At 43.1% G+C, this 26,844-nt stretch overlaps 1 long non-coding RNA gene across 1 annotated transcript; it reads right to left on the minus strand.

The window, feature by feature from the left end:
* Window positions 1-2,334: 2,334 nt before the first annotated feature.
* On the minus strand, window positions 2,335-4,992 carry LOC124185028. Its single transcript, XR_006871327.1, has 3 exons — window positions 4,936-4,992; window positions 2,785-2,837; window positions 2,335-2,646 (listed from the first exon to the last, which is right to left on the minus strand). It is a non-coding gene; the product is annotated as an uncharacterized LOC124185028 (long non-coding RNA).
* Between the last annotated feature and the right edge of the window lie 21,852 nt (window positions 4,993-26,844).

Genomic DNA, 26,844 nt, shown 5'->3' on the forward strand with positions numbered 1-26,844 from the left:
TGGTTGTTCCGTCAGATATCAGGTGCCAGAGTGAATTTCATCAGGCCATCGCCACCTTCTTAACATCAGTTGAGGCAAAATTGAAGAGCGGGATATACTACAGATCATAATGGCTGAATATCCCATTATTTTACTTTGATCGAGCCAATAGCGATAAGTTTGTTACTTAACCGTTGCTGCCAATTCATTCTACCGAGGAATCATTCTGTGCACCATTGTAATTCAAGCATTATTATTGACCAGCATTGTTTTTCAAACTTTATACCATATAATTTCGTATCCTATTTTGAAGCTTACTTTTACTCTCTTTGGCATTTAATTCGGATAAATAGTTTTTCAAGTCCTCAATTAGATTGTAGGGTTGAATTTTGCTAGGCAAACTGAATCAATCTAAATCTAGAATTGTTAAATAACTCCAGTTAAAAGTGTCTTTAAATTTAATCTTAGTTGACTGTGTCATCTCGTTAGCTAATTGCGCGATAACTTAAAACCAAATTCAATTTTACACTCTTTTTAAGGTGCCGCTGACCTGGATCTAAAAGTTGTAATCGATCGAAGCGCCCCCTGCGTAAGTTTTCTCGGTTCCAAACCATTCGAAGGTGGTACTCTCCATCGGAGAGTAGCGCAACACAATATTAGACCAAACGCGGTCGGTAAAAGGCCTGAATCTGAGTCGGTAACCATACCACCAAGTTGACCCGAATTTTGCATGCAAATGATGACGTCATGTGTGTAGCGATTGCATCACGACCGAACTGATTATTTTGATAGTTTTACGGTGAATATAGCAAATTCAATTTATTGTTCTGTGAAACAGAATTGAATATGGGACATTCTTTGACGAATCGGAGAGATTTAGATAAAAATCGACCGACACAATTTTGATGTAGCTTAAAATTGTTTCACGGGTTCTATATCGAAAAAATAGGGATACGTATTCGAGGATTTTTTTATTTTACATATTTCGTAACATAGAAGGGATCGAAAATTTGATAATTTGGTGTTTTCTGGCACGGAGAACTCATTTTCAAAAATTCATAACGCCGGCTCTGTTTGAGCTGAAAAGTTCGTTTTTTCAACCCAAAGCTAATAAAATAAATTTTAATGCAACAATTGTTTCATTTACGATTATTCCGAAATTTATATTGTTATAAATTATAAATATGTTTCAATCGATTTTTAGCAATTGCCTTCACCTCGTAGCGAGTTCTCAGCACGACCATCGTATTCTCCATCAATTCAAAATACGTTATGGATGAAAAATTTGACATAGAATACGATGGTTGTGCTAAGAACTCGCTACGAGGTTGGGGCAATTGTTAAAGATCGATTAAAACATATTAATTGTTTATAACAGTATAAATTTCGGAATAATCATTAATGAAAGAATTGTTGTAATAAAATTCATTTCATTAGCTTTGAGATGAAAAAAACGAACTTTCCAGCTCAAATAGAATCGGCGTTATGAATTTTTGAAAGTGAGTCTTCCAAGCCAAAAAACACCAAATTATCAAATTTTCGATCCCCTCTATTTTACGAAATATGTGAAATAAAAAATCCTCGAATACGTATCCCTATTTTTTCGGTATAGAACTCGTCAAAAAAAATTTCAGCTGAATCAAAGATGTGTCGGTCTCAAAGGTGTTTGGTTGTAAAAGAATGTCCCATATACATTAAAACATATCGCGCAATATTAATTTTACACAGCACGAAGTATTTTCAAAATGATTTCATAAATATCACCATTCACCATTTGTAAATATTTGGAAATATGTCCGAAAAATACGATTGAAAGAAAACGGGTACGAATCGTTGTGGTCTCGTTTTATGAAGTTACGCCATCGGTCGCCCCCCCCCCCCCCCCCCCCCCCCACCCAACTCCGCTTCACCTTGTCGGCAAACTTGAATGGTCATGTTTATTTTCCGTCCGTGCATTACATTGTATTCGATTATTCGTTCAGTCTACGGATAGTGACTGTGCGCGAGAAAAAAAAATCTTTGTGTCGGCAGACGACTGTGCTCGAACATTTTCTATTTCCAAAATAAAGAGTATTTCTCATTCTTCTTCAGAGGTTTTCTATGAGGTACATACATGATTATCTCTGGTGAGTATTTATACATATATATATATATATATATATATATATATGTACATTATACAGTTGTATAAAACGTGCACCCCGACTTACGCCGTCAATGCCGGAACGACCCATAGCGTAACTTCGGGGTATTACTGTATTGGAATCATTCTGGAATTGTACGTCGCTTGTTACACAAAACTCTACTGACAATAATGAAATAATTTTATGTTCGAAGCTATTTTACTAGTGAAAAGGGTTTCAAAAAATGATTATATATAATATTGTAACACTTTATTCATGTTACTATGGATATATGAAACAATTGTTGACATCGACGTTGAGGATTATTTTTATACCCTCTGAGATATTAAATGCAAGGAAATAGTATCTGAGATTCGAGGTAACTATGAAGCTGCGGGTTGTGCGAAACAGTTCCTTCTCCCGGTTGATGGGAGTTTCTAACATCCTTTGCGAAGTAATGTAATTCGAACATAGTTCACCACTCCATGAAGATATCCTCGCGGCATGTGACATTGCGTCCGTCCAACGGTTACGACGGATTATCCTGTAAAATATAAGCGTGCTCATTTGGTTATTTCGCTTTTTCAATGCAGAATCCATAACATGATTAGTACTTGTCGATAAAATTATACTTTGGCAGAGAATTCGTGCTCCCACCTCCTTATCATATAAAGACACATACAAATACATGGGTCCTCTTCTGTTCTCTTACAACCATGTGTCGGCGCCATCTCACTATACACAAAAATGTTAAAAGTGAATGGTCGAATCTGATGAAATGGAATAGTGTGATTAAAAATTTTGATCATCTTGAATAATCCGAAAAGTTGAGATAATTCTTTTGAAATTAAGATATTAATTTTTTACAAATCACTCTAAATTTCACCGTGTTCAATATTTTACTACCGATAGCAGATATCTAACGTATGGTCGTTCGGAATGAATATGAATGGGAAATTCCTCGTCAAACCCGACGGATTATTTGTAATCGGAAAGATTTTTTACAGAATGTATAAAATGGTAGAAGCCTCGCCAAAAAATGGTACCATTAAACAATTCGTTCGTTAATAACAATTACAATGTTCAATGTTTCCGGATAAACCAAAGTTTTCTACGAAAGCTTATCCTCCCTGCTCGCGAATGTGCTGTGAATCATTTTTCTACGTCAAATAGAACCGGAGATGAGATATTGATTCTTCAAGTTTACTGCGCGCCCATTTTGCAACAAAATTGAATGACTCGGCGCTTTCGGAAAAAAAAATCGTAGAAATAGGTTTTGACTTTTCATGCTCACATATCACTTCGAAAAAGCTTTCATTGTTTTGGAAAATACGCGGTCATTTTTTGTCAGAATGATAATTCTGATTCAAGAACCTAAATTTCGTTCCAACTGACTTTTTATGGTTTATATGATGAAATAATAATAGTCGTAATATTTATTTTCCTTGAGATTTGAAATTTCTCGCATATTTGCATCGTACTTAGGGTATATGTTAACACGTGGAAATTTCTCCTATTATCGGAAAAGAAAATTACCGTACGATTATAATAATTGAACTCTCCGAGCATTCGAATCTAGGCTTCGATAAAATTGTGGTATTCGCAACGAAGCATTCAGCAATTCTTATGTTCTGCACACTCCTAACGAAAAATCAAAATGATTATATATGAAGAGAACAGAGAAAAGAAAATTTGAAACACGTATACAATTTGGTTACTCAATATTTTGAAAAATGTATAACAGAACGACGATCGAAACAAATGTCAAAAAAACGACGATCTTTCGAACGCCACTCTTTCGAAGTAAACGTGAACAAGACGATTTGTTTTCTACATTTTTTTTCTATACTATGAAAATGCTGGAAGTCCCTCCCCACTCCTCAACGGTGTACATTTTCGTAGAAATACAATGAGTATCATGAGTACAGTGAGAACAATCTGGGGCGAGTGTTTCCATACTTATGAACGGTAGTGTATATTCATTTGAAGAAAAAAACGGCAATTTCTCAAATAATGAATTGCAAAATCTGAAAAAATTCACGCAGAGTACCTTTTAGTAGTCCTTTGATTTAACCAATTATGGGTCGAAAAAAAAGTGGCCGAATTGACGGAGAATCCTTCCTTTTCGGGTTAAATTCCGAAAATATCGATTTTTGGAAAAAAAGGTCACAACCGAAGTTGTTCAGAATTTGATTATCAACAAGTTTGTTGCTATTCATTTATGCCATTACGTTGAAAATAAACGAGATAATGGAAATATTTCGGATTTGTCGCTTTTTTCAGGTTTAATTCCATAAACCTTGATCCTGGAAGAAAAACTGTAGAAACTAAACTTGTAGAGAATCAAAATTAATACAACTTTTGTTCTGACGGTTTTTCTGTAAAATCAAAACCGGCCGGGTTATTCAAGAAAAACCATTTTAACCTAAAAAAACCATTTTTCGAATATACGCATAAGCATGATTTGGTCGCCATTTTGAATATACACTCCCAGTGACCCCCCCGAGACAGCTGTGAAAAAAAAATTTTCGTACGAATTATTTACAAATTAACCGGGGAATTTCGATATCAATTCTGACGAGGACCCAAGAAATTAAAAGGTTGATCGAAACAGAAATCCGAAAAAATTAAATTTCCATTTCTTTGAATGAAAAAAGGCGTTTTCCCAAAAAATTTCTTAGGAACTTTCGACTCCAATTTTGATAAGGATTCGCCCTGTCAAGTATTTGCTGTGAATTACGAAACACCCTGCATAGCAAGTGCAGATTTGGCAGGATTCTTGTAAATGATATGTATAATTGCATAACAGAAATTTGCAGTATAAAACACTTACCATTGCAACGAACGATTCATTCGTCGGTGCGTCAAATTTAACCTTTTTTCGGTTCAGCCGTGCGACGTAATTCATCCATTGTTGCACTCACAAGATTATTGTTGTTTGTAACAATTATCTGTATACACACTGGCCGCGTGAAAATTTGCACGTGATTAGAACTTGTGACACGGCAAATTACCAAAACACTCGCGTTTGCTTCGTTCGCCACGAAAAGTGAATGTGGACGGTACACGAGGAAACGCAGAAGTGACGGCCGCGCGGATAGTGGGGACAGTGGGGTGTGAGGGATAGTACTCGGAATCCGAAGAAGTTGATTCCTTCGAGAGTTCCAAATTTCTGTGAAATCTTATAGGATTGTGCCGGATTTGATGTACAACAGTAACACATACCCTGACTTTTCGTAGGTCGTATACGATGCGGAAACCAACCCAAAACTCGCTAGCGTATCCGTAGCGTATACCATCTACGAGAAGTCACGGTATGTAGTTTTATAACGATTTCCACCTAATGAGTAACTTTCAGGTAGTTTGTCTAATGTGAAAAAAAATTTCGGTAGCATCATTCAGAACTAGGCGTAATTGACAAATGAAACGAAGCAAATAAAGTATGAAATCCTTATTTGTTGAGAATTAAAAACAGAAAAAATTGGCAAGCAAATTCTTCATCAGAATTTTAACAAGGATCGGCCCTGTAAAATATTTGCCACGAATCTTGAACCGTTGTATGCAGTAATTGTATGTATGTACAATGACATAGATGTTTTGCGGGATGTATTTCTAGTATTGTTAAACACATCCGGTTCAGAAACAATTTCGCGTATGTATTAGGGTAATCTTTAAAACAGGCTCGGACGATTATCAACCGCCCCCCCCCCCCCCCCTCCATATTTGCTATAAGTAAATAAATAATGGTCTGTTCAAGAGCACAATTTTTCATCTCAACCCTAAACCCTCACGCCTATACTTGCGTGTTTCCTGCAATTTCGGTATTTATTTTACTGCCGCATCTAATCTTTCGGTCAATAATCTGTAAGTATGACAATTTTGCGGACATTGATGCTACTATTAGATGAGGATATCCGGAGCGTATATGGGGCATTCTATGTCAATTATTCGCCATTTATATCTGCCTTTTCGACGAACAGGAATTAAAGGATAGGTATTTTTGTTTTTGTTAATGATTTTCTATCAAATCGATGAAAAAAGGTAGATTTAAGTGGTGCGTACTCGATGTAGAATGCCCCAAAACCCTTCAATAAAATAAAAAAGAATAATTTTCTTTGCGGAACTACGACTTAAAACGAGAAAAGAAACAGTATGTTATTTTAATATCGGGTTTTGGAAAAGCCATGAGCATTTAAAAAAAAATTGTGCGATATTTTGATAAATTTATGGTGTTTGGAGGGGTTGAGACAAACATCTAAAATATTTCAGAAAGACTGCTTTTGGCAGGTACAAGAAAGTGTAAAATTTTCAATTGAATAAAAATTGGTCGAGGTCACGGGTTGGTCGGTTTCGCATGGAATGCCCCGTTCACGTATAGTCACGAATAGTTACCGCGATTGTGAACTGATGTTACCATTTCCCAACGATGCCTTATAATATGCACGAATTTCAAAATCTAACGGTTATTCTGAGTAAGTTGTACATTGTTTCGTATCCACCTAAAAGCCTATGCTCTCGTCGGCTCTATAGATTGTTGCTTTAGCAGAAACATAGGACGTGTGCGTATTACCATGTCATTTTACCATCTGGTACCGCTTGTGACGTTGCACCTAGAGTGCAAGTCATAACAAACCCCAAACCCGCGGGGAAGAGCCAAACGGGTGAGCCCTGTCCCGTCGGGAAAGACCCGAACATCACCGAAGCCCCCCGACGCTCGGCAGAGCCGAGCGCCAGATTCAGTACGAGCACGGAAGTAACCGCAGCAACACCTGAGCAGCCCAGCCTAAGAGCGAACGAGAAAGAAAGAGAGAGAGTCACACCCACACACCGATACACCCAGCTACACTCGACCACACCGAGAGAAAGAAAGAGAGAGAGTCACACCCACACACACCGATACACCCAGCTACACTCCACCACACCTCGAGACACCCACCCACACGCCGACGACACCAGGTTAGCCTGCATTCTACCGCCGATCTGCTCCTCCCCTCGCAATACCAACCCTGTCTACCACACACTCCCCGTCACTCTACACCACCCTCCCCTCGCCATATCAACCCTTCCGACCTCATATTCCCCGTCACCTCCCACACTCCCCCCCCCCGCGCGCGTATCTGTAAGTTAGTATTAAGTAACGCTAAGGGCTGAGGCGTGATCAGCCACCGCTCAAGTCTACAACCCTTTTGTACCTCTTAGTTTAAGTCGACCCCTGGTGCAAAAATACACACACTAAGTTTTACCGATTATATCCACCCCGTCTCTAATTGTCTTCCCCCACCCATATTATTCGTGCGGACTCAAAACCCGTCACACGCTTCGGTCGACTACAGCGCTTCTGGAGGTTCAACGTTGAACTAAATTACAGACTTCTCGTGCATCAGAACGGGCGCCTGTCACCTGAAAATCGCCCGCACAAATCGTGCCATATTTACAGAAAACTGACTGGTGCTATAGGTTTTCCCGGATTACGTGTTTGTTTTTGTACGTCGGTATCTCCCTGGCAAAAGTGAAAGAAATTCTGATATCGTACAAACGGTGAATATTCAACAAGTCGCTAGCCCGATCGGCCATGTTTGACGCGACGTGATTTTATTGAGTTCATCATTATTTTTATTAGACGTTATCAATGATCTGCGATAGTAGTGACGGAGATACAGACGTACAATTTTATTCAAGCTATCTTTTAAAAATTTTCCCAGTCAGATTCATACCCCCGTTTTATCAAGATTTGTGCGGGTGATTTCCCCGCTTCTGACGTCACGAAATATATATAGGACATGCCAGGTCAGCGGCACCTTAAGGTCCTACGCTAAGACTGAAAGCTTGTGAATCTCCATTTACCGCAATTATTTGTGCATTTCATATTAGCATTGTCTGGAGCAAAAAAAATCTCATTTTGAGATTGGAAATGGAACCTGAAACGCCGAAGTTATTCAGTAGCACGAATCGAAAACCAAGAATTTTATAATGGTTCCTGCAACAAAGGGACTCTTTACAAATATCCTTGTTACAAGATGATGTACGGAGGACTATGAACAAGATATTGTATCGCATTACATTATTTGGAAAGAAATCTTCATGAACTTCGTTAAAAATTAGATATTTATTTATTTTGATGGAATAATGAATACAATCTTGAATCCGATAAGTCAATATCCTCGTAATAATGTTCTGACATTACTCTAAAACATGATCGTCCTTGAAGGTAATTGTGACGTTAAGGCGCATTTTGAGAAAGTTGATTTTCATCTTGCGTCACAGGATGTGATCTACGTTCCTGAGTTCTACGCTTCCGATTAGATTTTCTTCGTTTCGAACTGCACTAACATGAAATACAGAAATCTTTTTAATAAATCTAATATTACTTGAATTTTCAATCTGAGTATTAGGTTCCCTTCATTTATTTGATCGAACATTATTGAAAATTTAAGAAATGAACTCTGATAATCATTGGAAAATTTTAATTGTAATGGCAATAATTTATTGATCGAAAAAAGTACATTGACTATCGACTATTTGTGAATTTTGTTGAACTTTTTCCAGAAAAAAAAGATTCACATTCCTATTACAGATAGTGAGATATTTGAATTTCTTGAACGCTCGGTTCAATGTCTCATTTTCAAAAGTGATAAAATTTAATATTACCGCCTGAAATCACAAGAGAGTGAGAAAGTTGCTGAGTTGCTTGAAAGTGGCGATGATCTTTGTACGTGTGATAATTCGAATAGGCAGATAACAGTAAATATTAGAGATGTAATTATTTTGGCCGTCACACCTGTTGAAAGAAAAAAATTTGATTTTTATTTCTAATGTACAAAATAATAAAAGTGATAAAATAAAGTATTCCCACCTACCTGCTGCGTTTCTTCCAACCACCCAAAATTCAAACAGATTTCTCATTCCAGTCGAATAAAGCCAATTTTCAAGAGCTTTAGCATCAACTTTCCGAGTCACTACCTCGACTGTTTGAGATTCTAACCTTAAAAATTCGTATGAACTACATCGCCGCCAGAAACAGAGTTTGACAGCTGAAACTCGGAGTGGCCAGCCTGCCCGAGCAGCCGATAAGCCTCGCGCATGCGCATTGTATGTATAGTTTCAAGAGATTGTCCCTGTACAAGCTCAACGCACCCGATGCAGACTCATCAGTCTACACGATACGTGCAAGTCGAAAGTTATACAAAGTTCTGCTTATATCAACGTCAAAGTCATGGCCGCCGAAACATATATGGGACTTGCAGAGCGGATGGAGGGGACGTACAATTTGCTAAGAGAGCAACCTCCCGGAGAAGAGAATGACGCTGTCATCAATCATTGGACTGGTATTTGAATTGCGAATATCCAAGTTCTGCGCAATATTTTCATGCAACGAGAAACAACCGTTGGTGTAAAAATACGGATCCAACATACGATCACACTACTACAATCTTGGGTGACGAAGATCAAGCAGTTGCAGCAGCGAGTAGTTGTGACGGGTGGAAATATCGGTACTCCTGCGGGTGTACAGTGGCACGATGTGGATGGTGCTTCTGCCAGCCGAATCAGACCAGGGGTTGTCCCAAATCTCCGTCATAAAAATTTAGACGCCTTTCTGGACGATATGCAGCGCGTCGTCACCGAGAAGTTGAAGCACGATGTGGATGGTGCTTCTGCCAGCCGAATCAGACCAGGGGTTGTCCCAAATCTCCGTCATAAAAATTTAGACGCCTTTCTGGACGATATGCAGCGCGTCGTCACCGAGAAGTTGAAGCTGGTACGAGGAGGGAAATGTGAAGGTTAACCTCATATTATCGTGCAAATTCAAAAATGTCAAACACGAAGAGATCTCCACCGAAGTCAAGAGTTTCAACACCTCCAACGTGGCGATTCTCCTCCCATCAAGCGATATAAATGGTTGGTTTATACGTGCACGGGGTGATCTGCAGTCAAAGGTGGAAGATTTCGAGCAACGCGATTCCAGCTGGAGTATGATTGAGATCCTTAACCTCGCCGTAAATATCAATCGCTACCAGCCTCTCGCCGCGGGGGCTTCAACATTCGTCGAGCTGCCCCAAGACATTCAACGGAAGAGAGCGGTGGTGAACGTGAGGAATGAGGACGAAAGATGCCTTCTCTGGTCCGTCACAGTAGCCCCCCACCCGGTCAACACCCACACCGATAGGACTCACAACTATCGTCGCTATATTTCCGAGTTGGACTGTACAGGTATCATATTCCCTGCTACTCTACATGATGTGAAAAGCTTGGGATTGAATAATTTGCGCATTAAGGCATATGGTATAGAATCTCAAACTTTTTCGCATCATGCAAAATCAAATAAACGCGTCATGGTGCCAATTTATTTGAATAAAAATTTGCATCGCGTAAACATTGACACGATCCATCTTCTAATGGTTGAGAGTAATCTGCAAGACGATATGACTGGTGAGTTTGCACCGAGATTCCACTTTGCTTGGATTAAAGATCTTTTCCTATTATCGTGCGCAAAGTTCGATTTTGCGCATGCATTTGCGTTCGCAAAGTACCACTTTCCCACACGTTGACAAGATCGTGCGAGAATGCAACTGAGCGAACGGGGATGTAGCTGAGCGTGCGGGAATGTGGTGAGCGTGCGGGAATGTATAAAAGTATACGAGCGATTCCAAGGTATATACGCGCGCGCCATCTCTGAGACACTCTCTTTGCATTAACACGTGCGAGCGATACTTTGACGTTCGTTGTCCGTATTAAGAAAACGGCAGAATACAAAACACATAATGCACGTTTTGACAGGTACATTCCAGACGACAAAGATCTAAACAAACCGGCGCGCTGAGCTGAGAGCTGAGAGTAAAGTGTGAGTGAATAACTATGAATAATGTACAAAGTGATACGGATAGCGAGGGTGAGGAGATGTCTAATGATGTGCCAGCTGAAATGCTCGCTGCAGCGAAGGAGATAGCATTAAATTCAATGCCGAACATTTCCAAACAAAAGTACACAAAAGTGTACAACGAATTTAAGGGGGCTTTCCAGTGTGACAGCCCGAAAAATCGCTGTTTTTCGCGATTTTTTTTTTTAAAGAAAAAATAATCTAATCGGTCTGGTTTTTTTTTTGTATATTAATTGGGTATTGAAGAATACAAAACAATTTTTTAAAGATCGATTTATTTATTAATTAGTATCTATAAAAATGATGAAACAATTGTTGCAGAAAATGCACTTGGATGTGGTGGCCACATTGGGGGTCACAATTTTGATCTGAGACAAAAAACACAAAAAGATTATTGATCGGTATATAATTGGCTTTCGTGCTATGGAAGCTTTTTTCTTTTTTTTTTTTTTTGCAAAAATGGCGCCGGTTTGAACAAAAAGTATCGATTTTAGCATTTTTTTTTGGCAGTTTTTTTTACAAAAAAATAGGAAGATGTCAAAAAAAAAAAAAAAGCTTCCATAGCACGATAAACAATGACGTTAAGAATATTGTGTAAAAAATTCAACTCGATAGCTTTAAAACTCTGCCCTCCAAGTTGGCCACCGTTTTGAAAAATGCTGTTTCGAGAAAAACGCGTTCAAAGTTTCAAGTGAGGAAATTTTAGGTAAATCGTTTACTTACGGTCAATCAGCGATGCCAGGTCCATACAATATCCCTTCTGCTTCTTCGAAAAGATCGTGCTCAATGGATTGTTCAATCCGACGAGCTGTCCTCGCCTCTTTGCTATCCAGGGACGTCCGGCGGTTTGCTTGGGTGATGCGCGCATTCTTGTATTTATCGCCCTATCGTGCATCCCATCGTCTCCAAAATTTTTAAAATTGGGTCGTAACCTTCATTGAAGGTGCACACAGCACACTGCGTAGCGATTTCTACTATCTGCTTGCCGCAGAATACGTGCTTTGGGGCTAGTTGCCACACACAGTGATTGAAGCTCTCGTTATTATTTTGAGTGTTCGCGCCCGTACATCGTTCTAAGAGATCCTCCGTTGTTAGATCATCGTAAATCGGTTTTAAAACTTGTTGTACGTCTTCGTCGAGTGCTGGTGGATGGGTGTACTCCTCTCCTGTGGCCTCGGCCTTGCGCCATTCGCACCACGAATCTTCTCCCGGAGGGCAATACTCATGCTGAGGATTTTCATCAGTTGAGCTTTTGTGATGAAATGTAGCCCATATGGCTTTCCTCATATTTTCCACGGAATTGGAATTTCGACGAACTGCCAAGCCATAATATTCCGAGAGATTTGTCAATAATTTTAACGTCAATTGCGCTCTTTTCGGTTCAACAGCAGTGTTTTTTGTTTGATTTTTTTTAGTTTTCGGAGAACTCGAACGAGATCCTTTTTTTTTCGGTTCACTCTCCATTGCCTTGTCTTCGATTTGATTTTTGGCCTTTTTTAGTTGAACTAACCTTTTTCTTGCTTCGTTTCCCCTTTTATATACTCGCTTTTTCACGTGCAAAACGCATTCCTTTTTTTTTACCGTCAAATCGTCACCGTACGGCTTGGCTTCTAATAACATCTTGAATGTTTTTGTATCGCCGTCTCCTATATAGAAACCGTATTTCGCGTTGTGCAATTCTTCTGATCTCTTGCATACTTCGATTATACCGTCGACTTCCATTTTTCCCGCGCTGCCTTCGTGATTGACGTTGCATTCGGATTCATGCGTCTCAGACCACGCCTCGTACTCGGTTGTTCCCTCTTGTCCTTTCCAGAATACACAAGCCTTGCAGAAGCTTGATTTGACAGCAACATCCAAAACTTTGTTGGTATATTTTCCAATCACGGACACGATACCCATGCGCGACGTGAAACCGCGTTTCGACCACGATCCATCACCGGACACCGTCAGAATATCGCCCCGATTTTCTGCTTCCAAAGTTTTTTCCTTCTCTTCGGTACCTGCTTTTTTCACGACGGCCTCGTATATTGATTTCGCTGCAATCTGCAGGATTTTTACGATTTCATAATAGGTGTTATTATTGAAGTTTGCAGTTAAATCCATCAAGGCGATAAAATTTCTAATGCCATTTATGCCGATGCCGACCAATCGCATGACAAAGCAGAAACGACGATTGATTTCATAAGCATTTTTTATCAAAGGACAAGAATCTATCTCGGCCGGATCTGGACACGAACACTGAACACAAATTTTAAAGCCCAATCCGCGAATCGATTTTTTAAAAAACTTCACGTCGCTATTACACTTTTTGCACTTCAACAGTTCCTGAAGAGCGCCGAAAACCAAAAAGAACTCTAAAATCACGTAGCTAAACGTTTGATCGATTCGGACTTCAAACTCTGGACTCTTTTTCAAGATTTTTGCTGCCGAAGTGCTCGCAAACGTTAGATTCGTTTCGATATCGTGTCGATTTGTTCCCTTGAAACCACCGGATCTTTTTCGTCTATTTCGCGGATGTCCGCTTCTCGAGCCTTTTCTATCCTGCCACGCACATTCCTCTTTCGTACATCTATCCATTTTGAATGTCGAAATCGAACTGAACGACGAGCAGGTAGGACGTACATGAACTTGGCTCGCTAATTATCGAAAATATGAAATCGGACTATTGCATAATTTGCCGTCAATTAGCCGGAAATTAGTCACGCCTTATTATTTTGTCGCACCCAATTAAAAAAAAAAAAGCGGATGGCGTGCTAAATTCTAAAGACATCCGGTTTTGTATTTGAAAATTGAGTGCGACAAAAACAAAAATTCGACGACTAATTTGCGGCTTATTTGCGGCAAATTATCAACCTAATCAGAATCACTCATGGTGCTCGCTGTGCGTTATTTTGGTAGTTGGCGGGCTAAATTCTTGAAAAATCAGAACGCCATCCGCTTTTGTTTTTGAAAATTGAGTGCGACAAAAACAAAAGTTCGACGACTAATTTGCGGCTTATTTCTGGCAAATTATCAACCAAGTCAGAATTACGAATGATGCTCGCTGTGCGTTATTTTGGTGGATGGCGCGCTAAGTTTTTGAAAAGTTAGCACGCCATCCGTTTTTTTTTTTTCAAAATTGAGTGCGACAAAAAAATAAATTGCGCGACTAATTTACGACTAATTAACGGCAAATTATGCAATAGTCCGAATTCACATTTTCGACAATTGGCGAGCCAAGTTCATGTACGTGCAGGTAGGAACGAGACAATAGAAATAACAGTCGCACGGGCAGACGGCCGACGCGGCAGCTGTAGCGCTCCGTTGCCTTCTACCAAGAAATGCTGTACAGTAACCGAAATAATCTGAATTTCGGCATGAAAATTTCAGGGAATATTCGGAAGAGTGTATACTATTCGATAAAGCAAAAAAAAAAAAATCGATTTTTTGAAAATTTCACACTGGAAAGCTCCCTTAAGAAATGGCGCAGCACAAAGAAGACAACGTCATTCGCCGAAACTGTTTTACTTGTGTATTTTAATGAAATGTCTACGCAGTACGCTCCGTCGACACTATGGGCTAGATATTCTATGTTAAAAACTACTATGAAAGCATATGATAATATCGATATCAGTACATATACACAATTGCTAGGATTGCTAAAGAAGAACAGCTCGGGGTATAAACCCAAAAAATCCAACGTATTCACCACAGCTGATGTGTCCAAATTTCTTAAAGAAGCACCAGATACAGAGTATCTTGTAACGAAGGTATGTATACATACATGTATATTAATTTCTGTATAGCGACACTTGTCGTGAATTGAAAAAATCAAGCTCAGAAGTCTAAAAATTCTTCGAAATTGATTGCGTCACACGTAAAATTCGTTTTGTTATTAGAAAAATTAATATAATCTCTTTTATAGGCGTTACTAGTAATGGGAATTTCCGGTGCTTGTCGAAGGAAAGAACTGTCTAACTTATGTATGGATGACGTAAAAGATCATGGTACTTTTTTGTTCGTAACGTTGCAAATAACAAAAACTAAAATTGTGAGAAGATTTACGGTAGTAGGTGAATTTTACAAAATAGTGAAAAAGTATATGGAAAAACGCCCAAAAAATTCCAAAACAAACAGATTCTTTTTGACATATAGAGCAGAAAAATGTGTGTTACAGCCTCTTGGCATTAATACGGTTGGAGACGTACCTCAAAAAATTGCAAAATATCTTCAAATAGAAAATCCTGAACTCTATACGGGTCATACGTTTCGAAGATCGTCTGCTACGATACTAGTTGACGCAGGAGCAGATATAACAGTTTTGAAAAGACACGGCGGGTGGAAATCAAACAAAGTCGCAGAAGGATATATTGAAGATTCCATGCAGAACAAAAAAGCAATCGGTCATTGTATTGAAAGTGCCATACCGTCCACATCAAAGAATTCGAAGCGCTTGAAACTCAACGAAGATGCGAGTATAGCAGAAAATGAAGAATCACAAATCTTTGATAATACGTTGTATCCAAATCCGTCTAAAAATGCTAATGTATGTATTGATACCCCAAAAGTAACACTGATTCCTGAAACTCCTGAAGAGTCGTATGAAAATTGTAGAAACAGACTTGATATTGGAAATAATCAAACAAATCAGGCACCAGAAACCATTAAAAATGTATCTATAACCACATCAGAGTCATTAAAAAATATACCGTTTCATTTTGTAAATTGTAACGTTACGATAAATATTAATAATAATTGAAAATAATAAATAAATCTGATTTTTCTTAATTTAATAAATTTATAACAGTTCTATAATTTGTTTTTTGGGGGCGGAGGGGCTTCGCCCCCCCGAAACCCCCCCGTCCCAGCGCCCCAACATCACCATTCTATACGTTTCAATTATTCACAATAATTATAGTGGTCGAACTTTGCGCAACTTAATAGGAAAAATAGTATACGATACTCGTGCGCACGTAGGTAATCCCGCACGAGCGAAGCGAGTGCGGGAACAACCTACTTTGCGCACTCGTATCGTAATGTACTATTCCCGATTGGTGAGCAAACAATTGTCTAATCATGATGGTCAACTGTTTTTATGTGACAATTGTTTGTGCCACTTTAACGTGAAACACGCCTACGACAATCATTGACAAGATTGTATTATGCTAAATAAAGTACGCATGGAATTTCCCGAGTGTAAAGATTTAGCCATTTCCAATTTTCAAAACGAAGGCACCGTTCCGTTGGTCGTATACGCCGATCTCGAATGTATATTAATCTCTGAACCCGTAGATGAATTTGAAACTCGTTAGACTTGTGAAATTCAAAAGCATGTTCCCACAGTGTGGGCTACTACGTATATTGCGCGTACAATGCGACTTTATCGGAGTTCCACGGTAAACGCGGTGTCGATTGCATAAAGCAGCTTAAAGATTTGTCAATTCAAGTAGAGTCACGCATCCGAAACATAATTCCGATGGAGTCTCTTACCCAAGTCCAACGCGATCGTCACATGCGCGCCAAGAATTGTTATATTTGTTATATTTGTAAAAAGCCGTTTACCCCTGAGAAGAAAAAGTGTCACGATTACTGTCACTTCACGGGTAAATATCGTGGTCCTGCTCACAATCGGTGTAATTTGAATTTCAGAAAGTCGCACACAATTCCAATAGTTTTCCACAATTTGTCTGATTACGATTCTCAGTTTTTGATAAAATCCCTCGCGTCAACTTTCCCCGGTAAAATTACACTGCTACCCATAAATAAGGAATAACATATATCCTTCACGAAACGCGTCGATGGAACAATGATGCACTTGAGATTCATCGATTCGTTTCGATTTATGGCTAGCAGCATCGATAAACTTTCCACATATTTGACCGATACCGATAAACACATAACACGTAAATTTTATGATAATCCGACTCAGTTCAGTTTGATGACACTCGTGTACTTGTGTCGTTGCTTCTCTCAAGTTTTGAATCTGCCGCGTTACCGACGAAGGCCACCGACCGATGGCGCGGTAGAGCACGGGCTTGGGGAGACGACGAGTAATTTTTGAGAGAGTGAAATTCAAAAAGAAAATATTCAACAACTTTGAACGAACAAGATAACGGTTATTACAAAACCTTTATGTAGAAATGAAATACTGGAATTATAAGCTTTAAATGTTGTTTCTCTTACTTTTACAGGTAAGAACTGAGGTTATTAGTGAATTTTGTACATAGTGTAAATAAATCTCTTACTTTTACAGAAACGCAATTGAGATTTATTCTAACCTAAAACTGGATGCGGAAAGACTTATGACATGTATTATTAATATATCGAGCAATTATTCATATTTATTAGTGTACCACAAGAAGAGTTCTCAGAGAATGAAAAAAAGTTTTCGGAAAATGAAAAAGAGTTTTCCGAAAACTTTTTTCCCATTTGATTGTTACGTCCTCCAGACTTCATATTCCTTTCCCACACTCTTAGTTACCTTACGCTCTGTAGTCTACTCTTGTCGTTCGCGAGTCAGCAGATTCTTCCGTAACTCGCGGCTAGCTTGCCTCCTACATCCCGCAAAACTAGGCAGATCCATCCTAGCGCTCAAGCAAGACACCTATCCCTCTAAACCAAGACCATACCTTTTTCCCTCGACCGACTCCGTTGCATTGACTACTAATAAACAATCATATACTTTAAATCGATTACCTTCCCTTAATACCGATCCCTTTCTATTCTACTCACTTCCTGCATTGGGAGTAGTAGCACGCGAGTGCATAGTCGACGTGAACGGACCCTATAATAGCCAAATAACACCTTGGCTGGGCGTGGAGTAAGCTCCGATTACCGCTCATCGGAGCCTACGCATTCTACCCCGTAACATTTTGGTGGCAGCGGACAGGATCGTCGACCTACCCCTCAGTGCAGTGCTGCATGATTTCTACGGAAGCGTTCAGTGCTCAAAATTTCTAACGCCGTACCAATCAGTGATAGCCGTATTACGAACGAACTCCGGCCCACAAAGTACTGTGACAGGCATCCTGAATATGTTCAACTCGCTACGGACATAGGCTCTGCAAAGAGTCCCCAATTTCAATAACTCCGTCATATTTTGGTACTATTGAAATTCATCGTTACGTACGACGTCGAATCACTGTGTAGCGAGTGGAAATTCAGTGCGATAGCCAAGTTAAGCTACACACCGCATCTGAACACATCACCATTCGAACCGACAAATATTGAATGGACCCTTCCCGCTCGTTCGGACGCCTGCAACCCTGTTGAGACGAGGATCTGGACCCGAGAGTGGCATCGCCCTCAGACCTGGATTACCACACTTATTTATCAACACGCCACGGAGTACCTTATCTATACCCTCCTCGTGCCGACGCATGACGTGTATCGCCTCCTCAAGTTTCACCTGCGTCCAGCTGCCTACAACCATGCTGCACTCTGTTTTTGCGTTTACCTTCGCCCTGTAAGTCTACTCTATGTCTTAGTGTTGAGTTGATACTTTTATTCCTGTACTTGCAATACCCTGCTTGAATCGACATGGCACCAACTAACGAAACCGGTTCAAACTTTTGGTCAGTAAAAGATGTCTTGCCGACAATCCCCCCTTTCGACGGCCACAACATGCCCTTCGACTCATTTGTAGAACAATTACATCACGTAGAGACTTTTATAAAAGCTTCGGATAAAATGACATTCGCCAAATTTGCGCAATCAAAGGTTACAGGCCCCGCTTCTCAATATTTAATAGACATTAACTCTAATGACGTCGAGGATCTCATAACTGCCCTTAGCAGAGCATACCGCCCGGATATCCCCCTACGCCAGTTATCTGCTCAATTAGATAGAATGACACAACAACCATATGAGCGCATCATAGATTACTCGTGCAGAATAAGAGCAATATCAAAAGAAATAAGCATAGCGATCATAGCCAAGCACCCACCAGACTTAGCAACGCTTCTAATGAATGATCTAAAGAAGGATACCTCTAGACCGTTTGTTAGAGGGCTTCGTCCAGAATTGGAGTGGAGAATCGCTACTATCAGACTATTACCAACCTTCGAAACTGCCGTCAGCATCGCCGAAGGTGTAGAAGCCGAGCTAATTGCAAACCGTCAGATGCAATTCTCTGCACAATATTTTACCCCCTCTATACTCATGTGTCTGCCGTTACCCCCCCCCCCCCCCCCCCCATACTGCTCCTCCGTTTCAGGTGCCCACCACGGCCTCCTTTATCCCCCCCCCCCCCCCTGATGTCATTGCCCACAGCTGGTTACGTTTATCAACCAGCGTCCCGTACCGAACCCGGAACCTACGCCCAAGCGCTCGATCCGAACACCAGTTCTGCTGACCACGTTAATGCTCTGCCCAGAACTTGTCAATTTTGTAACCACTAGGGTCACTCCATCACGGAATGTCACCGTTTGCAAAGTAAAAGATATTGTACTAAATGTCGCAGAATGGGCCACTTCCACAATGAATGCAACCGAACCAACAGAAACCAAGAACTATACTGCGACAATTGTAATCGCACAGGCCACACAGTAGACCGATGTAGATCCTTTCCGCGTAATAACCAAGGCAATGCAGGTCCAAATGAACATTTAGACGGGAACATCGCCCGCGGGGAGAACGCGCCCGCGAGCAATGCAAACAACTAGCGTTCCGATCTTCACGTCATATCCTCATAACAACTTCAGCTGACCCTACACTAATTTCGATCGACACCCCCGAGCAAATAAAAACATCTTCATTTGTTATTGACACCGGTGCAGACGTCAACTTGGTTTAAGAAAGTTCCGTTAAGCCCCTCGTACGACGAACAACCGACGAACGTTTGCTGCTAACTGGTATAACAGACAAAAAGACGCAAACTATCGCAAAAACTAAAATACGTTTTAATAATAAATCCCATACCTTTCACCTGGTCCCTGACTCGTTTTCGATTCCGCACGACGGTATCTTAGGCCAGCCCTTCTTACGAAAAGAGAAAGCAACTATTTCTTTCAACTCAAACTCGGTGATGCTTGGATCCTCATTGCCAATCCACTTTGATGAATTCGATGAACCCTCGTCCACGCCCGAAAAAACGCGCGTAATTACAATACAGGCCCGTACCGTGAAAGCCATCCCACTAATAGTTGCGAACCCAGACACTGAAGTAGGCTACCTAAAACGCGTCGATTTAGGCAACAATGTTCTATGTGGTGAAGCGTTAGTTGAAAACCAGAACGGCATCGCTTACTCGTACGCGTTCAATTGTAACGAATCTGCTGTAGAGATAAGACTCTCAACAGTAACCCTAGACGACTTCGACGAGCCACTGAGTACAGTCATGCCCAACGCTACCCCCACTGCACCGAGTAACCACCACAGCGAAGCCCGCGCCAAAAACCTCGTTTCGCACCCAAGCCCTCTCCTCAGTAATTCGTTAATCCTTTCTACCGCCAAGCGTACATCGCGACCGACTACTAATCCCCCTCCCCCTGCCCCGTCCAGTCCACTGACCTCGCGCAACTGCAATCCGATCCTCCTATCGCCGACGACAGTACACCTTGTCCCTGTGCCGCAACAGTGATCTTGACCGACTGTAGGTCAGAAAGATTGGACGTCCTAAGGAGCAGCTTACATCTTGATCATTTAAATGACACCGAAAAACAATCTATATTTAACCTCGTAACAGAATTTAACCATCTCTTTTATCTCCCAGGTGATAAATTAGGCCACACCAATTTATCTCATCACACTATCCCCACGACGGACAATACGCCTATTCGTACCAAACAATACCGTTTTCCCAACATTCACAAAGACGAAATCGAATCCCAAGTTGATAAACTACTCAAGCAAAATCTTATTAAACATTCCTCATCTCCGTATAATTCCCCGGTGTGGATCGTTCCAAAAAAACCGGATAGTGACGGCAATAAACGATGGCGTATGGTAATCGACTGCAGAAAACTTAATGAAAAAACAGTCGGCGACGCATACCCCATGCCCGATATCACGGAAATCCTTGACCAGCTTGGCTCAGCTAAATACTTTCCATATTCGACCTTGCTGCCGGGTTCCACTAAATTCCCATGCATCCGGATCACAGCACGAAAACCGCATTTTCGACACCTAGAGGCCATTATGAATTCTCTCGTATGCCCTTCGGACTAAAGAACGCCCCCGCCACGTTTCAAAGGTTCATGGACCAAGCCCTCCTAGGCCTACAAGGCAACGAGATGTTCGTATATTTAGATGACATAGTTATTTACGCTCGAAACTTGCAAGAACATAAAATTAAATTTCGGAAATTAACGAAGCGACTAACCGCTGCTGGTTTAACTCTACAGCCAGACAGGTGCGAATTCCTGCGCAAGGAAGTCGTTTACCTCGGACAGCTTATAACTGAGTCAGGAGTAAAACCTGACCCTGGTGAACTAATAGCTGTAAAAGAGTATCCCGTCCCCAGTAGTTCCAAAAATGTTAGACAGTTCCTTGGCCTTTTAGATTACTACCGATGATTTGTTCCAAATTTCGGAAAAATTGCTAAATGGCTTAACAATTTAACGAAGAAGGATACCCCTTTCGTCTGGACGTCCGAACACCAGTCTGCCTTCGAAACCTTACGCGATCGTTTATGCAAAGAACCAATTCTACAACACCCGGACTTCAACAAACTATTTGAGCTCACTACAGACGCGTCAAAATTCACGATAGGTGCAGTTCTCGGTCAAGATAAAGACGGTGCCGATCTACCGGTAGCATACGCGTCCCGAGCCCTCAAGCCCGCTGAATTAAACTACTTGGTACCTGGTAAAGAATTCTCAGCCGCCTACTGGAGTATGAATCACTTCCGCCCCTACATCTATGGTCAGAAGTTCACTTTAATAACAGACCACGAGCCACTCAAATGGGTAAAATGCGTCAAGAAGCCTAATTTCCGTTCATTACGGTTGAGCTTAGAACTGGCAGAGTACGACTTCGATACGAAATACAAGTCCGGAAAATCTAATACCAACGCCGATCCTGACCTGACCTGACCTGACCTTTTTTTTTTTTTCTGCGGCGAAGGGGAAATCTTTGAAAGACATTGTCATGTTCATTGGAGTCCTCGGATAGTGCCGGATTCTTACCGGCTAAAACCCCTCCGCTGCTCATCACCCAGGGCGAGGCGGAACCGCTCTTGCATTATTTTGCCTCGCCCCTGTGGCCAGCCTGTTATCATGGCCTTTCTCTTCCTCCTGTGACTTGACCCGCTGTCGACGCGGAGTTCGCTGACGCATACTCCCCGCCGGCCCGTCACGCCCAAACCTTCACGCCAGTTTTCATTGCATGTGTCCTATTTGCTATATATCTATAACCCCCTACCCATACGCAATAGCGCACTAAAGTCAGGTATTCTCGACCTTAGTTTAGCTATAGCCTAACACTTATTGTCTATTTGTTAGTTATAATCCACTATTTGTGCGCAGTAGCGCATTTGTCTGATTCAAACGCGGTAGCGTATTTGCCTACGTCCATTATACGCAACAGTGTATTTCTGTCTGATCTTACTATTTAATTAATTGTAGTTTTAATAGTAATTTTATTCACCTACGTCAAGCCTGCCGTGTAATGCGGTACTGCCGACCGGAATTTGCTGACGCAGCAGTTCGGCAGCCCGTGCTCGGTGTTTGACGCCGCTCAGCCCGTGACCCACTACCTCCGGCATTTTGCTGACGCAATTACTCCGGCGGCTGTAACTCACTTCCCAACACTATTAGTTAATTGCTCCGTGCTGATGACCGCTTTATCATCCAGGTTAATTGTTTTATTTCACCATCTGATATTACATTGTCCCGTAGGTTATGAGATGTCTTTTCTTACCTATTTCACCTATTTCATCACCGTCACCACTGATTGCGCTTCCGCTTGTTCTCTCCTCCTGGTCCTTTGATTCCTGTGGCGGACACCCGCCACTGGCGAGAAAAACCGTTAGAATATTTTCATTTCCAACTAGCCTTCGAGTGTCCAGGCCTCGCCTCGCTAGCCGAGGGCTAAGGGTTTGACCGCGCCGGAAATTTCCCTACATGTGGCATTTTTGGCACGACGCGACCCTTGGCCTCGACTCGGGGGCGAGCCTACACTTTTTCTCTACCCCAGTTTCGCCGCGCTCTTGGCACATAAAGTACTAACCTACCGACAGCCCCACAATTTGTCTATTACAGCTCAATGTTATGTCCGGTCTTACAATATTCGATAAAAATTATATCCACGCTTTGTATTAATTGTTTCAACCCTCTGAAGTGATTGTAAGGTACATTGTATTAAATAAAAACACTACAGTTCCCTTCGGGTTGGCGTCCTTGGGTCCGCGCCTCACTAACATGTTCCCCGCGGTTTTGCGGGGACCTTGTTTATCCTGTTGGGCCTTCTTGGTGATCATCCAATCGGATCTGGTCACCCCGTCCTACACGGTGGTACGGTAGTGCGTGAACATACGCTCATGCTCAGCCGAGATGCCACACTGAGAGCTGGCGGTGAACACCGTCCCGTCCAGCACCACCGCGTCACGCCCGGGGGGGCTGTATTCCCAGCGGGCTGGTCAAGTTAACCAGCTGCTGGGTCCCCTCCCGCCGTCTCTTGAGGTAGAGGATGGCCCGGTTATCACCTAAGTAATTCACACCACCGTAGGTCATCCGGACCATCGCTCTACCCTCCTCTGGCCTGGTCGCCGGAGGCCCGGGCTCCCCTCGTCTGGTCTGTCTGTCCGCGTGGTCATCCGACAGGTCTTCCACCCTCCTCCAGGTGACGTCGATACCGCCTCCCACTGGACGTCCGGTGTCTTCCCTCTTGTCCTGTAACAGCCCGCGGCTACGGAAGCACACCGAGTGCGCCCGGCCGCACCCCCCCTCAGCCTGTCTACCGGTCTGGCCTCCAGTCCCGCAACTGGTCTTCCGGCTTGTCCAGCCTGCCTCCTTGTTTTTACCGCTGCCTCTTTTTTCCTTTTTCCCGAAGGACGTTGGTAATATACCGGGCAGCCGCGTCCCACTTAGCTTGGCTCTGTAACATAGCGTGTATTATCTCGCGTATGCTGCCTACCTGGCCGATTATCTCGTTCATCCCGATCCTCTGGGCCTCCCAGGCCGGGCACCGGAACCAGGTATGCTCTGGGTCATCACACTTCGCCGTACAGTGGTGGCACCGCGTGTTCTCCTCCTTGCCGATCCTCTTCAGGTACGACCCGAAGCAGCCGTGGCCGGTGAGTCCCTGGGTCAAATGGTAATTCAGATGGTTATGCCTTCTGTACAGCCAAGGTCCCAGCGTTGGGATGGCTTGCCTGGTCGACCCGCCTTTCTCGCCTTCCCGCCACCTGGCATCCCATCTTTCGATCGTCGTCCTCCTTTCCTCCCGTCTTATCGCGGCTCCCGCTGGGCCGTTTCGTGCGGTTCTCTCAGCCCCTCTGGCTGCGATTCTCCCCCTTTCTTCCACCATGAGCCGGAGTGGTACCATTTCGGCCAGGACCATTGCCGCCTGGGTGGACACTGTACGGTAGGCTGTTATTACCCTCAGCACGCAGGTCCTGGCGACCGCCTCCAGTTTGGCCTCGTTTCTTTTAACTCCGAGGGCCCCCTCCCATACCAGTGCCGCATACAATGCTACCGAGTACGCCACGCCCGCCAGAAGCTTCCTTCTGCCCGAAGACGGGCCTCCCAGGTTAGGCATTAGCCTGGAAATGGCCGCTGTTACCGCTGCCGCTTTGTCCGCAGCCCTCCTAATATACTCCGCAAAGTTGACTTTCGCGTCGATCGTTATACCGAGGTACTTGACACTGTTAGCCGGCTTTACCTCATGGCCCTTCACCTTGATGGGGTTTATTCTTAAGGTGCGCCTCCTGGTTAGTTCAACTACCGCAGTCTTCCTCTCAGTCAGGTCCAGTCCCCTTGCTTGGAGCCAGTTCCACACGGTGGTCACCGCTTCGTTCGTTGTTGCCTCCAGCAGTTCGGCGTTCCGCGCCGTGACCACCAGGGCGATGTCATCAGCGAAGCCAACGGCTGTTACCCCGGCGGGCAAGTCCATGCGGAGTAGGCCGTCGTAGGCAACGTTACACAAGAGCGGGCCCAGGACCGAGTCCTGTGGAACCCCCGCCGTGAGCCGGCGCGCTTCCTGTCCGTCACTAATGCGGTACACGAGCAGCCTGTTCCCCAGGAAACTCGCGACCATATCTGGGAGGTACGCCGGTATACTCTTCCTGTCCTCGAGCGCTTCCAGGATGGTGTTGTGCCCCACCGCGTTGAAGGCGTTTTTGACGTCCAAAAGCGCCAGTAAGCAGGGGGCCGCAAACCGTCCCTTTCGCTCGTTCGCCTCCCTTACTATCCTCACTACCTCGCCGATCACTTGTGTGGTAGACCTACCCCGCCTGAACCCATACTGTCTCTCGGCCAGTAACCCTGCGTCGTGTAGCGCTGAGTCCAGCCTGGCATGGATCAGTCGCTCTTTCAGCTTTCTCGTCGTGTCCAATAGGCTGATCGGCCGATATTTCTGCAGCCCACCTTCCTCCGCTGGTCCCTTGGGCAGCAGTACCAGTTTCTGTCTCTTATAGCTGTCGGGAAATTCCCGCTTGATCAGGCACCCGTTGAAGGTTGCCAGCAGCAGCTCCGGGCTGTGCTCGATAACCACTGTCAGGGCCTCATTCGCGATGCCATCCAGTCCTGGTGCCTTTCCCCTACCTAGCATCCTAGCGGCCGATACCAGCTCCGCAACTGTGAAAGGTTTCGGCCTTCGCTCATCCGGTGCCCGCTGGCTCTGCCACTCTGGCTCCACCCACACTGGAAAGAGCTCCTCAAGCACGCGTTCGATCGTCCGTGGGTCGTCCGACTGGCGCAACCCCCTCAACCTTCTGGTTACGAGCTTATATGGGAGTCCCCACGGGTCGTCGTCCACCAGTCTAATAACCTCCTCCCAACATTTCGCCTTGCTGGCCTTGATGTCGTCCCTGAGGGCCATTTTCGCCATCTTGTACCTCACGGAGCTAGCTTTCACGTCCTCTCCCCTGGCCCTGGTTCTCTGCACCTGCCATCTCGCTTGGATACACTCCCGTCGGCGCTGAGCAATGTCTTCCGTCTACCAGTGCACCGCGGTTCTGTCTCTGTGGGGCCTCTTTCTGGGCATACCCGCATCACATACCTTGGCGATGTTGGCCATCAGCGTGTCCACATCGGTCCTACCGTTGTTCATAAGGTCCTTCTCCCGCTCGAGGTATCTCGTCATGACCTGCTTGTGCAGCTTTCTCGTGACCCATCCCCGTTATCCGGTGTCCTCGCTGCTTTGGTACCTGGTACGCGTCGCTGCTGAGCTGGGCCTCCACTTTATATTGTTACAAAGGGTGAAATCACCCGTTTTGTCCCCTTTTGAATGATCTAGTAGTCATCATAGATAAAAGACGTTTATAAACCTCTTATGTCTTTAAAAAGAATAAGGTTGCTGCGTCAACCGATATTATTGTAAAAATAGTCAGTCTCTAGACTTTAAAAAGAGAGCTTGTGTCCAAATACATCTATTTTCTTTCTTGATATTCCTTGTTCGTGAGACTTCTTTGGCTCGGCGTTCGCTTAAATCGCACAGAGAACTCTTTGATTCTCTTAGATCTTTCGTAATTTCCCCCCGTTGTAACATTGGTGTCAGGAGCGGGATCTCTTCTGTGCCATGTGAGTGGATTTTGAGTGTAAAGAAGTATACAAAAAAAATGCAAAGATCTCCTCTGACGAAAGCATCACGCGCGGAGCGACGAGCTGCCGGACGCGTTTCATCGTGCCAGCGTTCTCCTGAACCAGCGTTTCCTTCCATTTCTCGTCGTTCGGAAGCTGAGGTTCAGCCCCAGCCCCAACTAGCTCTCTTGGCAGAGCTCATCCA

This window comes from Neodiprion fabricii, chromosome 6 (assembly GCF_021155785.1).
Source record: "Neodiprion fabricii isolate iyNeoFabr1 chromosome 6, iyNeoFabr1.1, whole genome shotgun sequence".
In the NCBI taxonomy this organism is placed as follows: domain Eukaryota; kingdom Metazoa; phylum Arthropoda; class Insecta; order Hymenoptera; family Diprionidae; genus Neodiprion; species Neodiprion fabricii.